Source organism: Lepidochelys kempii, chromosome 21, assembly GCF_965140265.1.
Source record: "Lepidochelys kempii isolate rLepKem1 chromosome 21, rLepKem1.hap2, whole genome shotgun sequence".
NCBI classification, from domain to species: Eukaryota; Metazoa; Chordata; order Testudines; family Cheloniidae; genus Lepidochelys; species Lepidochelys kempii.
In genome coordinates this window covers 12,689,180-12,703,167 of record NC_133276.1, presented here as the reverse complement: position 1 = coordinate 12,703,167, position 13,988 = coordinate 12,689,180, and the positions used below count along the sequence as shown (strand labels likewise).

At 44.0% G+C, this 13,988-nt stretch overlaps 1 protein-coding gene across 10 annotated transcripts in view; it reads left to right on the top strand.

The window, feature by feature from the left end:
* Nucleotides 1-3,576: 3,576 nt before the first annotated feature.
* The window catches only part of KCTD20 (potassium channel tetramerization domain containing 20), a 43,449-nt gene continuing 33,037 nt past the window's right edge, over nucleotides 3,577-13,988 (top strand). For 4 of the 10 annotated variants that reach the window (XM_073319567.1, XM_073319570.1, XM_073319566.1 and 1 more), the window contains exon 1: nucleotides 10,864-11,043. The gene's annotated coding sequence lies outside the window, so the exon portion shown is untranslated. Of the gene's footprint in view, nucleotides 3,600-10,863; nucleotides 11,044-13,988 lie in introns of those variants that run through there. The other 6 variants (XM_073319564.1, XM_073319565.1, XM_073319569.1 and 3 more) reach the window with 6 other exon arrangements.

Genomic DNA, 13,988 nt, shown 5'->3' with positions numbered 1-13,988 from the left:
TGCAGGATATAATAAAATCACATATAACGTTAACACAACTTTGCCCCTCCCTATCTCTTCCTCTCCAAATTTTCCTGAAATTATGCCCCTGAAAGGCACAAGTCTTCACAGAAGGAGCATAGGTGGTGTGATTTTTTTTTTAAACAATTGACTTATGGGTATGTGGCTGACAGCAGAAAAATCTTCCCTTGCTTCTTGTTTTTTGAATCCTCTTTCCTTTCTGTGACAGCCCACTAGCAGTGAGCATCTCCCCTTAAGTGGTTGCTATAAAAGCAGATCCTAATCTTCTTGTCTCGTAAATGAGCTCAACTTCTCCCCTGGGAAGGGGAAGACCATAAAGTTTTGGAGGGGACAGTGAGATTTTGGTGGATCCAATCCCAGTTAAATTTTAGCCTAACCCATTCAGAAATAAAGGCCTTGGCTACACTGCCACTTTACAGCACTGAAACTTTCTCACACAGGGGTGTGAAAAAACACACCCCTGAGCGATGCACGTTTCAGTGCTGTAAAGTGGCAGAGTAGACAGCGCACTAGCGCTGGGAGGTACACCCCTCACAGTGGTTTTTTTGTGTTTTTTAACAAGTTTTCTCCTAGTGCTGGAGCCGTGACTACACAGTGGCAATGCTTTAACGTTGGTAGTGAAGACGTACTCAGCCAGTGAGTCAGCTCCTTGCAGGCCAGTTTCTGTCTTCCTATTGCCAACACCTTCCAGGGCCCAGCACCTCCTTAGGGACAACTCCTCAAAGCCTGTGCCAAAAGATGATAAGTAGGCAGGCATGACTACTGTTCTGTTGTGCTTCGACAACCCCCCCCATCCCTTCTCTGGCTTTGACTAACGTGGCTTCAGCCAATGTGGGGTGACACACCCGAACCACATTCGGGGGCAGGATTGCATTTGACTTCATTAACAAAAGAAACATGAAACACTAATTGCAAGTGGTAAATGTTTATTTTTCAAATCTTGCATAAACGAGCTCAAAGAAAATGGGGTTAGAAACTTTTCTCTATACTTTAAACCTGAACTTTTTAATCATAGAAACAACCATAAAGCACCCCAGCATAGAACAAAGAATACCACTTATGATCCAAGTAGACATTTTTTTCAAGTAATCTTATGACACAGTCTGTAATTCTTCTATTCTGCCACCTTTGTTCCCTCATGGATTCTCCCATGTAGATTCAAGCTAATGCTCTGTTACCACAGGAAGGAATGCCACACACAGGCAATAATTTCAAATATTACACTTCTTGACTCAAGAGCTACTTTTAGAAATTAGCATTGATCTGTACCATGTTGGCGGGTTTAAGTAATAGACCCTGCATGATGAAAAGCACCATCTCAAACCGACAGCTTCGCGTCATGAACACATTTGTTACCACAACAGCTGCAACATACTACAGCATTCTTTCTGCTGCTTTAGTGTGATCATAGTTTTAAACATCAAAGTAGCTGCTACGCAGAATATATCGCCACATAACCAGAGACTGAAGCTTCCGGGATATGTAACTAATTAAGAAGTTCAAATTAACATTCATAGCCAACATTTGCCAAGCTGGGTGCCAAAGACAGGCCCCCAACTTCATATCTAGGCATCTAAATAAAAGTGGCCTGATTTTCAGATGTGCTGAGCACCTGCAAATCCCCCCAAAAAGCCAATGGAAGTAGAAGGTACTCAGCACCTTTAACAAGTAGGTCACTTTTCTTTCCATGTGTATATATAGGTAGGCAACAACAATGTGTGTGTTTGTGCACTGGCATCCAGATCTCTTGAAAAATGATTGATAAGGAAGTCTATACACTGTGTATTACTGCCTTCACCATTCATTTTTCAGGAGTGGTATAAGGTGGGGTGGAAGGTGACTGGCTACAAGTAATACAATTTACAGAATTTGATTTTTAACTAAATATAGGCCCAATCCAGTAAATATTTATGCAAGTGAGTAACTTTACTCGTGTGCCTAGTCCCCTAAATTCAATAAGTCCTAGGTGAGTAAAATTACTAAAATGCTTACATGTTTGCAGGATCAGGCTCATTAATGTGCATCCCAAAGGAATGTTGTGAATAATCAAAATGGTCACAGAGGTTCCATTTGATCTGTCCAACCGCATCACGTGAGGTCAGTGACCAACACATCAGTACAGTCTAAGCTAAGGGATCGCTTCGTTATATACATCCCACTAGAAATGTAGTGAGAAATAATGCAAAACTTCATGAAACTTTCTAAGCAAGAACAAAATAAAGTGTGCTGTCCTCTCTCTGACGTCTCTTGGTTCTCCCATGTGTAGGCCCTGTGAAAACATACATGCCAAGGTATTAAACAACAGGCTGGGAATGCAAATGTGAGAATTATCACACCTTCTGCCTGTAACCAGAAAACATCAGGGGCCTAATCCTGCAACCTCGTGGCTTCAGTAGGAGCCAATCTCAGGAGGGAGGACTGCCAAGCTGGGCCTCAAGGTGTTTTTAAGAAAAATGGCAAATTCCTCTCCCTCCTGCTGCTGGGATATGTCCATGGATGTGACACCGTATTTACAGAGCGCTGTTCAATGAACACACGTGCTGCTTCACAAGCATGACCAGGAACAGACGGTCCCCGCTCAAAGGAGTTTGCAGTTTAATTCAGACAATACTTGCATACAGAGCACAAAGGCCTGTCCCCCCTTCTCTCTCTCTACCTGCTCAACATTCTCCTCTTGCTCAGCATGCTGCCTAAACTCTCTGACAATCCTGCGATCAACAGCATCCCCAATACGAGCCAGCTGAAGGGCCAGCTTCTGGCACAGTTCCTCTTGGCTGTTGCTCCTAGAGGGAAGAGCTGGCTGAGGAAGAAGGGTAAGGTGACCTGGATGGGGGGTGAGCACAGGTTAAACAATAGAATTGTGAAGGCAGTTGGCTCATGTTGCCTGCATGGAACATAATCCTGTCAGTGGCACCTGCAAAGGTATAATTAACAGGCATCAACAGTGCTACATTTGCCCCTCGGGGCCAGGAACATTTCCCAGTCCCAAGGAATAAACCCTCCTCTGTGTGAGACAAGGCCACTCCACCCCCCATGCCCCTCCTCGCTGAGTTCCTTCTAGGGAAATTCCCCAATAATCACTCCCTAATCTTTGGATACCAGGGACATCCCCCACATCACTCCACCCTTGGGGTACCAGGGACATCCCCCCTGTCACTCCACCCTTGGGACACCAGGGACAACCCTCCCCGTGACTCCCCCTTGGGGTACCAGGCACATCCCCCCCCCATATTCCCCATATTGGACTACCAAGGACAACCCTCCCCCCACATCACTCCCCCTTGGGGTACCAGGCACATTCCCCCCCCCCATATTCTCCATATTGGACTACCAAGGACAACCGCCCCCCCCCCATCACTCCCCCTTGGGGCACCAGGGATATCTATCTGGTCACTTCCCATTGGGTCACCAGGGCCATGCCCCCTGTCACTCCCACCGGCCCGGCCACCGCCCTCTTCTTTCTCGGATCTGATTGGCTATCGGTGTCAATCCAGTGGGCCAATCACGTTGAGGAGGGGGCGTGGTTTGGGGGCGGTGACGCTCGACGCCGGACTGGAGCGGTCCGCGGCGGAGAGGAGGTGAGAGAGCGAGGGGGGGTGGGGAGCTCTGTCCCCCCCACTCTGAGGAGGGGTCCCTGGGGGCTGCGGCTCCCCCTCCCCCCCAATTCTGAGGGGAGTCTCTGGGGGTGCTAGGGACTGCCCCCCCACACACTGTGAGGGGAGTCTCTGGGGGTGCTAGGGGCTACCCCCACTCTGAGGGGAGTCTCTGGGGGTGCTAGGGGCTACCCCCCACTCTGAGGGGAGTCTCTGGGGGTGCTAGGAGCTGCCCCCCCACTCTGGGGAGTAGTCACTGTAGGAGCTAGGACTGCCCCCCACACACACTGTGAGGGGAGGGTCTCTGGGGGTGCTAGGGGCTGGGGCTGCACCCCCACTCTGACAAGAGTATCTGGATATACTAGGGGCTGCTCCCCACTATAATAGGAGTATCTGGCAGTGCTAGGGGCTGCCCCCTACTCTGGGGAGTAGTCTCTGTAGGAGTAAGGAGCTAGGACTGCCCCCCCACACACACACACACTCTGATGGGAGTATCTGGGGGTGCTAGGGGCTGCCCCCCACTCTAATAGGAGTATCTGGGGGTACTAGGGGCTGCCCCCCACTCTATTAGGAGTATCTGGCAGTGCTAGGGGCTGCCCCCCACTCTGGGGAGTAGTCTCTGTAGGAGTAAGGAGCTAGGACTGCCCCCCACACACACTCTGATGGGAGTATCTGGGGGTGCTAGGGGCTGCCCCCCACTCTAATAGGAGTATCTGGGGGTACTAGGGGCTGCCCCCCACTCTATTAGGAGTATCTGGCAGTGCTAGGGGCTGCCCCCCACTCTGGGGAGTAGTCTCTGTAGGAACTAGGAGCTAGGACTGCCCCCCCACACACACACACACTTTGAGGGGGGTCTCTGGGGGTGCTAGGGGCTGCGGCTGCCTCCTCACTATGAAGGCTTGGGGGTGTCAAATTGCATATCATTTACTCTTTTGCAAAGGGTGCAAAATGGTACTGAATCACGATTCTGTACTTGCACTGGTGTTGTTTTATGCTCACTTGGCAGAGATGTAAATAACTACACAAGGTGCAAGGCAGTCAATTATTTAGTGTTTAAATTTGGATTTACTGTCTATGCACAGAGTTGCAGTGGTTTAACTGGAGGTGTGATTTTTAAACCCATTGAGAGCAGGTTTACGTGCAGTTTCTGTACCAGGGATGAAGTGAGCTGTTGCCCACGAAAGCTTATGCTCAAATAAATTTGTTAGTCTCTAAGGTGCTACAAGTCCTCCTGTTCTTTTTACTTCAATTAGGGATGTTATCCTTACAATAGTAATAATTATTCAGTGCAACCTAGTGTGGATGCAGTTTTATCAGTATAAAGGCACTTCAAACAAGTATAGCTTATTTCACGGTTATTTTGCATTAAATCAGTCAGGTCTGTTTCAATAGATCTTAAATCAGTTAGGAACAGGTTTAAACTGACCTGAAATAAAATGTGCTTAAACAAAAATAAGAATCCATGCAGAGGTGTGCGCTAGCTTTGCTAAACTGATGTAGATTTATGGATAGATAACTCCTTGTTTTGTGTATTAAAATTATCTTTGGAAAATATGTTTTCATTTTCTCTCCAACCCTGCCCCTGCTAATAGTTCTGAAATATTTTTGCGTGGGTTGAGGTATACAATACTGTTATATTTATATGTGGGAAATCATAGCATAGATATTTCTAAGGCCTCTTACCTTGTGAGGTGTTCTGTGCAGGCGGGTGTCTGCACCTGTGTGGAGCCGCATTGACTTCATTGGCTCCAAGAGGTTACAGGGATTTGTCCATGTGGGACTCAAAAGGGCCCAAATCCCTGTCTGCTACAAGTTCAGTCATGTTCAGAAACTGATTTTAGCAGACACAGTTGTGTTGGACAGTGTGGTTGGTATATAACTGTGGATTTTTATTTTTGAAATAAATATTATTTTTATAATATATTTATTTTTATCATTGAAACTGGTCTCTGAGGAGGGGAGCAAGGGATACTGGTCTCAAACTGTTTAAATGTATACCTAATCCACCATGTTAGTAGGAACCACTTTAAAAGTAATTCTCAAAATGGCTAAATGTGTAGTGTAGATAACTCTTTACTTTGTTTTGCACTCCAAAGACTGTGGTCCTAACTTCATACCCTTTTACTGGTTTATGCATTGTGCTACCCCCCACTACCTGGCCTGCATGTATGTTTAGGGAAAAGGATTGAGAAGCAGTTTTATTTCATCTGATCTGTTTGTAAATGAATTCTTACCTGGTTTTCTTGCCATATCTGCTGTCTCTTCTCTTTGACGTGTTCAGTCTTGCCTTGCTGGTAAGCATCTGAGAAAAGGGCTTCACTGCCATCAGCTTTTATGTCTGTTGTCACTTTGTGATTGATACAACATAACATTTTTGTTGGTTAGATGCAGTCTGCCATAGCTCATCAAAAACAACAACTGTATGTTTCTTTTATTGGGGTGGTGGTTTATATTCTACTAGCATAGACAGTTTGGGGGCATGCTAGGACTTGTTCATCATTTGACCTCTCCTTGAGCCACCCGGAAGTGTCTGTCACATTTTTATTAGTACTTCCTTACTACTGCCCCTTTTTACACACTGGCCTTATATCAGTGGGTGGGATTTTTCCAAAGGGTGTTAGGGATACAGATGCCCAATACCAATTTAAAGTGGGAGTTGAACGCAGTTAAAAATTCCACTCCGTGAGCCTGAAGACCCTTGTACAGAAAAAAATTAACAAATAAAAGTTTAAATACTACTTTGCATTTCACAGTAAATTTCATGCCAGGATCTTAGTGCTCTGTGAAAATTAACTAAGCCTCAGCACCACTGTTGCACAAACTGTAAACATCATAATGTAACTGTAGTGTCAGAGTCTAAGTAGGTGGCAGTATTTTATTATTTGCGTTACACTGATGACTAGAGGCCTCAACCAAGGTTAGGGTCCCATTGTGCGAGGTGCTGCACATACACGTAATAAGAGTATGATAGTTTGCGGGGTTATGTTAGTATACCCAGTATGATTTTTGTGAATGTCAGTCTCCATTTGGAGTCCCCTTGATCGCATGCTGCACTATATACTGCTAATGCTAGGTTGCATCATCCCTCTTGTGCTGGGGGGAGGCACCAATATCTAGGTGTTTGAGCGTGAATAACAGGGACATCAAGAACCACCCAGAAATTGAATAGCTTTCCTCTAGCAATGGAGGTTACTGTCAAAGACTCATGACTAGGGCCCGACCAAATTCACAGCCATGAAGAACGCATCACAGATCGTGAAATCTGGTCTTTTGTGTGCTTTTACCTATACTATACAGATTTCACTGGGGAAACCAGTGTTTCGCAAACTGGGAGTTGCAGGCAGGTCGCAAGGTTATTTTAGGGGGGTCGCGGTATTGCCACCCTTACTTCTGCACTGCCTTCACAGCTGGGTGGCCGGAGAGTGGCAGCTGCTTACTGAGGGCTCAGCTCTGCAGACAGCCGCGCAGAAGTAAGGGTGGCGATACTGTATCCTGCCATCCTTACTTCTGCGCTGCTGCTGGCGGTCGCTCTGCCTTCAGACTGGGCTCCTGGCCAGCAGCCGCCATGCTCCAGCTGCCCGGCATAGAAGTAAGGGTAGTACCACAGCACCCCCTACAATAACCTTGTGACCCTCCCCCCCCACCCCACAACTCCTTTTTAGGTCAGGACCCCTCAGATTACAACACTGTGAAATTTCAGATTTAAATAGCTGAAATTATGAAATTTAAATTTAAAAATTCCTATGACTGTGAAATTGACCGAAATGGACTGTGAATTTATTGGGCCCTACTCATGATTCTTATCCGCTGTAATGGCTATCTGTGCCAACAGCGTGGGGCGTGGACAGAATGGAAAAGGCTGAAGGAGACATGGTGTTAAAAACTGCTTTTAAAAAGGCACTCACTCTTTCGCAAACTGGGAGACTCGCCAAGAGGAGAAGACTGAGCAAGAGGAGTGGGGTACTGGACAGTCCTGACTCTCTGAAGAAAGCTGACCAAAACCCAAAGGGTTCTCAGATGGATGAGGAAATGGAGGGAGGGTCTTGCATTCAGATGTTTGTTGTTGGTCCCCCCCACCAGATCTGTAATTCTTGTGCTTGACTGAGTAAAGTATGTCCAATTACGAAATTCCTTTAAAAAGCCTGTGTGTTCCTTGCTTTAACTGTCATAGTCCCCAAAGAGTTAAACTGTAAACCAGAATACACACGAGTGGAGCTGTGGGCAGGGTGTGTTTAAGCTACTGGACAGACCTTGGGGAGGGGGTCTACAGTGGCCTCGGAGTCTAGGCCTGTGGGGCCCCACATCCTGAAAGGGATGCTACACAAGGGTTCAGCACCCTGGGATTATAGGGGCCAGATTTAGCTGCAGTGTCTAGATGCTGATCAGACCCAGTAGGCCTGGAAATATGTGGGATCCAAAGATTGGATGCAATACAGCAAGCCTGGTATCTGACCACAATGAGGGAACTTAGCCAGTGCCGTAACATATAGGGGGTTGGACTAGATGACCTCCTGAGGTCCCTTCCAACCCTGATATTCTATGATAGCATCCCCATCCTGAAGACCTTAGAGTCTAAATAGACAACACAGGTGGGTGAGGCTCTGTGGCCTGCAGTGTGCAGGAGGTCAGACTAGATGATCATGCTGGTCCCTTCTGATCTTAAAGGGTAGGAGAAAGAGAGATTAAGTAACTTGCTCAAGCATGCACAGATGGTCTGTGGAAGAGCCAGGAACAAGATCTAGATCTCGTGTCCCATTTCAGTGCCTTAACCATGAGACCATCTTTCCTCAGTGTGTTGCACTGTTGAGTAAGTCAGGCAATTGGAATAATATCTCGTGCTGAAGATGAGGCTAGCTTAGCAATGGTAAGAGACTATGAATTGTTTGGTCTCATACCCATTGCTGGTAGGAGGTGACATGGACTTGGTATAAGTTATTCCCTCCTGCGATGGAGGGTCTTGGGACTTGTCCATATTTCTTGAAGAAAATCAAATTGTTTGGAGGGTTTTAACAAAAGGCCTGACTAAAACTTGATACAACTAGACAACAATCTCTCTGAAAGGCAGTCTCTGAGATAGTAGTTAAGCATTTGTAAGACCACTATTAATAATTAACATGTTTTTGTACCTGGACGTGCAACCACCCTAGGCTGTGTCTACACTACATAGCCTGTGCTGACATGGCTACAGTGGCCTGGCTATGCTGGCTGAGCCTCCTAGTATATACACAATACATTGTGTGTACACAATGTGCACCGATAGGAGGCGGCGTTCTGCTGAGATAGGAACACCACCACTTCAAACAACGTCCGTTATGCCAACAGAAGCTGCCTTCTCTCCATATAGCTGCGACTACACTGGGGGTTTTATCAGCATAGCTATGTCACTAGGAGGTGGGTTTTTTTGTTTTTTTTTTAACACCCTTGACTGTTACTGATATACCAATTAAAATGTCAAGTGTAGACCAGGCCCGGGAAGGTGTTTTCTTTTTTTGTGTAAGCTAACACAGGGTAAAATCTTAGTGAAGACAAGACTGTTCGTAGTTTTCACACATTAGCAAGGACACTGTGAACTTACATTGGCATAGCTATACCTATCCCTCCTACATAGCTACCGCCGCTCGCAGGGATTGGAGGAATTAAGTAGACGAGAGAGAGAGAGTTCTCTGCCATCAGCTTAGAGCATCTCACTAGCAGCATAAGCTCTGTAGTGTAGACATAGCTGTCGTGTCAGTCAAATGACTTGGACAGATGTGTCCTCTCTAAGTTGGTTTTACAGGGGGTGTAAATCAGCACAGAATTAGGCACAGAGGGAATAAGTGGATTGAATGGGACCAAATTAATCTCTAGTATAAAGTGTCTGGGTTTACCCCATGTGAATATCACTTATCGGTGTACATCTTAAGGTACCAGAGTGTTGTTTAGTTCTTGGCTGTGGGGATTAAGAGAGCTAAATTTGTCCAAGGTAAATCCAACTAACATTTTATACTATCCAGATTAATTTGACAGTGGAATAACCTGCCAAGGGAATATGTGGAAGTAATAGAAACAAGTGTAGACATATTTCAGTGGAATCCCTGTTAGGTCTCTATGAATACTTTTTTACAGTGGCACATAAAGGTTTGGAATAAATGATCCAACAGCAGCTTTTTACTCTAGCTGGGAGTGCCAACATCATTCTTCTCCTACCTTGGTGGGACGTAGCATTATAACATCCCATTTTAACAGAACTTTCTCAAAAGAGACTTCTGTGATTTTTTTTTTAAGTAAATAACTTACACATTGGACATGTTCTGGAACTTCCTCTTTCTGCTTAATGCTTTATTTCACAATTGCAAAACAGTTTATTGCAAAGCAAAACCTAATGAATAAAGCTTAACTGTTCCTATAATGAACACAAGGTGGCAGATAAAACCAACTCCAGAACAGGCTAACTTGGATCTTGGTATTCCTCTGCTACCAATAATTCATTTCATTTGGAAATCTGTTCCCATTTTGTTGCTCTCTTCCAAATAAAACTTGTCAGAATATGCTTGTGAAGTAGGCTGTCATCTGTCTAATCTGATTAAATTGATAATGTGCCCATTACTATGGTCTCTGAGCTCCTTTTTGCCCGAGTGGAATGACATACTTCAGTTTAAATGGACTATCCTAAGTTACAAGTAAAAGCTCAAAATGAATGAATATTATGCCATTTTGACATATAATGTCCAATTGTACCTTCACGCCTCTCTCTGTTGTTTTATCAAGGCTGTGTTTTGTTTTAGGACGGTTTGTGGCTGGGATGGTTTAGTTGGGGTTGGTCCTGTTTTGAGCAGGGGGTTGGACTAAATGACCTCCTGAGGTCTCTCCTAAGTCCAACCCTAATCTTCTATTATTTGGGAATGACTTAGGGCAAAACCGAGATCTGTAACTTGGGGCAAAGTGAGCTACCTTTTGTGTTGGTTTGAAAGAGAAGGGGCAAAGGAGAGGTAAAAAGGGAAAGATGGGTAGAGGAAGGGGCAAGATTAAAAAAAAGAGACGAGTATACAACAGGAGATTATTATTTATAAGTAGGCTTGGCAGAATTCCATTTTTATTTTATTTTTTATCATTTTGACATTTTAAAGCTTTTCTAACTGTTAAAACACAAAGTGTTAACAACACATGTCAGAATTTTGTCCTTGCATCAAAATCTAATATGTTCTCAAGCAACAGGTTTTGTTCTTTTTGCTTTGCTTATCAGTAAATTTAGATTATTATCGCTGAAAATATTTTTCACTGGTTTGTGGGTACAGTGAAATCGATGTTTATTGACATTTACGATAAATCTAATCCTTCCAAGCCTATTTGTGTGTTAATTTTTCATGAAAGCAAAGATACAGTGAAACATTAGAAGAGAAGGAGCAAAGTCATGGAAAAGAAATAAAGGTGTGACAGACACAACAATTAGGTTAGTGAAATTTGTTTTATTTATACATCTTGCTTTTAACATTATTGTTGTGTTTTTCTGGAAAGTGTCCCACAGTTCTCTTCTTTAGGGGAGGGAGGTGAAGGCTAAATGTTTTTGGATGAATCTGCAGTCATAGGTCTAAGTAACATTTCCACACTTAATACAACCCAGACTTAATAATTTGATATGGACATATCCTACTCTAACAGAGGGTGCGTTGTAAAGGTTAGTCGGCTGTTTGTTGCAAGAGTAAAAGGTTGAATTGTACAAGGTACAAAGTCAGACACACTGGCACAGATCTAGTTGAGCGCCCCCTGCTGAATTCTGGGTCCCACCATACAAGACCGATGTGCCCATGAGCTTTCCTTGGGCTGGGTAGGCTCCAGCATTGTCTCCAGCTTCTCTGGCATGCTCCCTGGGCACACACTGTTACCCCTTCACAGAACTGGGACCTCATGGACCAGCTGCCCCGACCCCCAAAACCACCACCCCCAGACACCTGCATTGCTTAAACACATCCTTTCCTGAGCTTCCAACCTTGTGGACATTCTGGGTTACAACGTACCACTTGAGGAAAAGTTGAAACACACAACACAGAAACTTTGCAAAAGGTTCCAAAACTAATCATTCTTTAGTTTAGATGGCACAAGCAATATAGCTATCTAGATGAAATGATAAAACACCCCAGTTTCTCAGGTTGAGTTTTCTCACCGCTCTTGGGTGTTCTTTGGGATTTGGTCAGAGTTCTTGTGGATCCCCATCCTGCACATGGTTTCTCTGAATCATGCAGCCAGCTTCCTTCTTCCTTGGCTGGTTTAGCCATTAGCTATTTCCTCTGCTATGAAAGCATGCCCCTTTGTTCCTCTCTTGCCCCAAGTTTCCTTATAGTCTATTTAAAACAATGTTCTGTCACCTCTGTCTCTTTGTTCTCCTGTTTGGGGATTTTTCCACTCTCCATTTCTCTGACCCTGCAGATAAAGCTGATCAAAATGGTTTTCCAGCTCAAGCGTGCTCCCTACGATTTCTTTTGTTTGTTCAGTAGCTCCTTCCAGACAAGGTACGTAATAATGTGTCAGGGACCTCATCAACACATGGCTGAGTCATTAGACATTAAGGCATTCAATGACACAGCAATTACATCAAATTAACTACAATTCCTAAATCATACATAGATTCCCCAAATCGTCACAGAGACAAATAAAGACTGGGGAGAGAAGCACTGTTTCAGGACAGGGAGAAGTGGGAGAGCAATTATGTACCTTGCATCTGGATTGTAACTGCTCTGTAGCTAAATCATGGTATGGAGTCAGATTTATTCTTCATCATATATGAATTTGCCATTAATAGTTTAATGGAACAATAATGCAGTTTCTAATTATCTTTCAGAAAATGAGAGACCACAATTTCAGAGCCAGATTCTGCCATTTTAATGTTGGGTGTAGTATCTTACTCCATGAATAGCCTCACTGAAATCAGTGGGGCTACTTGCAGAGTCAAGTACTGATCAGTGTGTGTAAAAGTAGCAGAGTTATGCCTAATTCCCATGATAGATTAGGAAAAAGCATGAAATGGTACAGTGGAAATCTGTTCTTGTGGCCATTGTCATGGGAAATGGTATATGTGCAGTACATTCTCCCTGCAGTCTTGTCATCTTTCTTGTATGCAGTGATCTGGCAACATTATGTGACTGACAGATTGGATGGATGTTTTGATTTGAGGATGCTTTGCATTTCTCATTCATAGAACTCAAAGCCCTTTAGAAAAATAGGTAAGCAATATTAGCCCCATTTGACAAACAAGATAACTAAGGCATAAGAGTTAAATGATTTGTCCCAGCACACACAGCAAATCAAACAGTGGCGTTAGAAGGAGAATCCAGATCTCTCAACTCCTGGCCCACTGGTCCAGTCCATCAGCTGCCATCATCAATTGCCATCACATTTCCTAAACTTCAGCTACAGAAGAGCTGTGAGACCAGGGTGAATTTCAAAATGGCCTATCAACGCAGTCCATATGTGAAAAACTTGGTCTTTCTTGTGTTGGTGAAAGGCTCCCTTTAACTATTGCAAATATTTTTATAGTAATAATCATTGACTATAAAAAGAACAGGAGGACTTGTGGCACCTTAGAGACTAACAAATTTATTTGAGCATAAGCTTTCGTGAGCTACAGCTCACTTCATCGGATGCTCACGAAAGCTTATGCTCAAATAAATTTGTTAGTCTCTAAGGTGCCACAAGTCCTCCTGTTCTTTTTGCGAATACAGGCTAACACGGCTGCTACTCTGAAACCAATCATTGACTATAGTCATCCATCTTGGATAGTTTAGACATAACAACTCCTACGTCTTGGCAAAGGGTTAGACTAGATGACTCTTGTGGTTCCTTCTTACCCTGTGATTCTATGAATCTATTTTTAAAAGTGGTATTTGTAAGAAAATGTTTATTCCGTATACAACATGTTTTAATGTGACTGTTATTCTTGTGCGGTATATTTAGATACCATTGTGTAACTGGAGTAAGAGATCAAACAAAAGGGCAGCGGATAGTGACAGGAAGGAGAGAAACCTTGTCTGAGCTGTGAATATAATGGCTGCAGTTTTTTTGTAGAAGTTACTAGTAGAAGAGGAAGATACAGTTTATCTGGGCAAATTTTACAACCGTCTCCCAGGTTATGCATAAGTAATTCCATCTACGGGAACAGCTCAGTTTATGTAGAGTAAATGGGGAAGGAAAACAGAAAATGAAGAGCCTTAAACCTTTATAAAAGCAGGAGGATTTGTTCTTCCATACTGTTCTGCCTGAGAGTGGATTAAAAGCATGTTGTTATATAACACCCTGTCGCAGGAAAGGTTACTACAGTCTAGTCTTATCTACAGTAGTAGTTAATAATTATGAATGAGTTCCCCTAATCTACTGATATTAACAGTTTGGCACACATTTGAA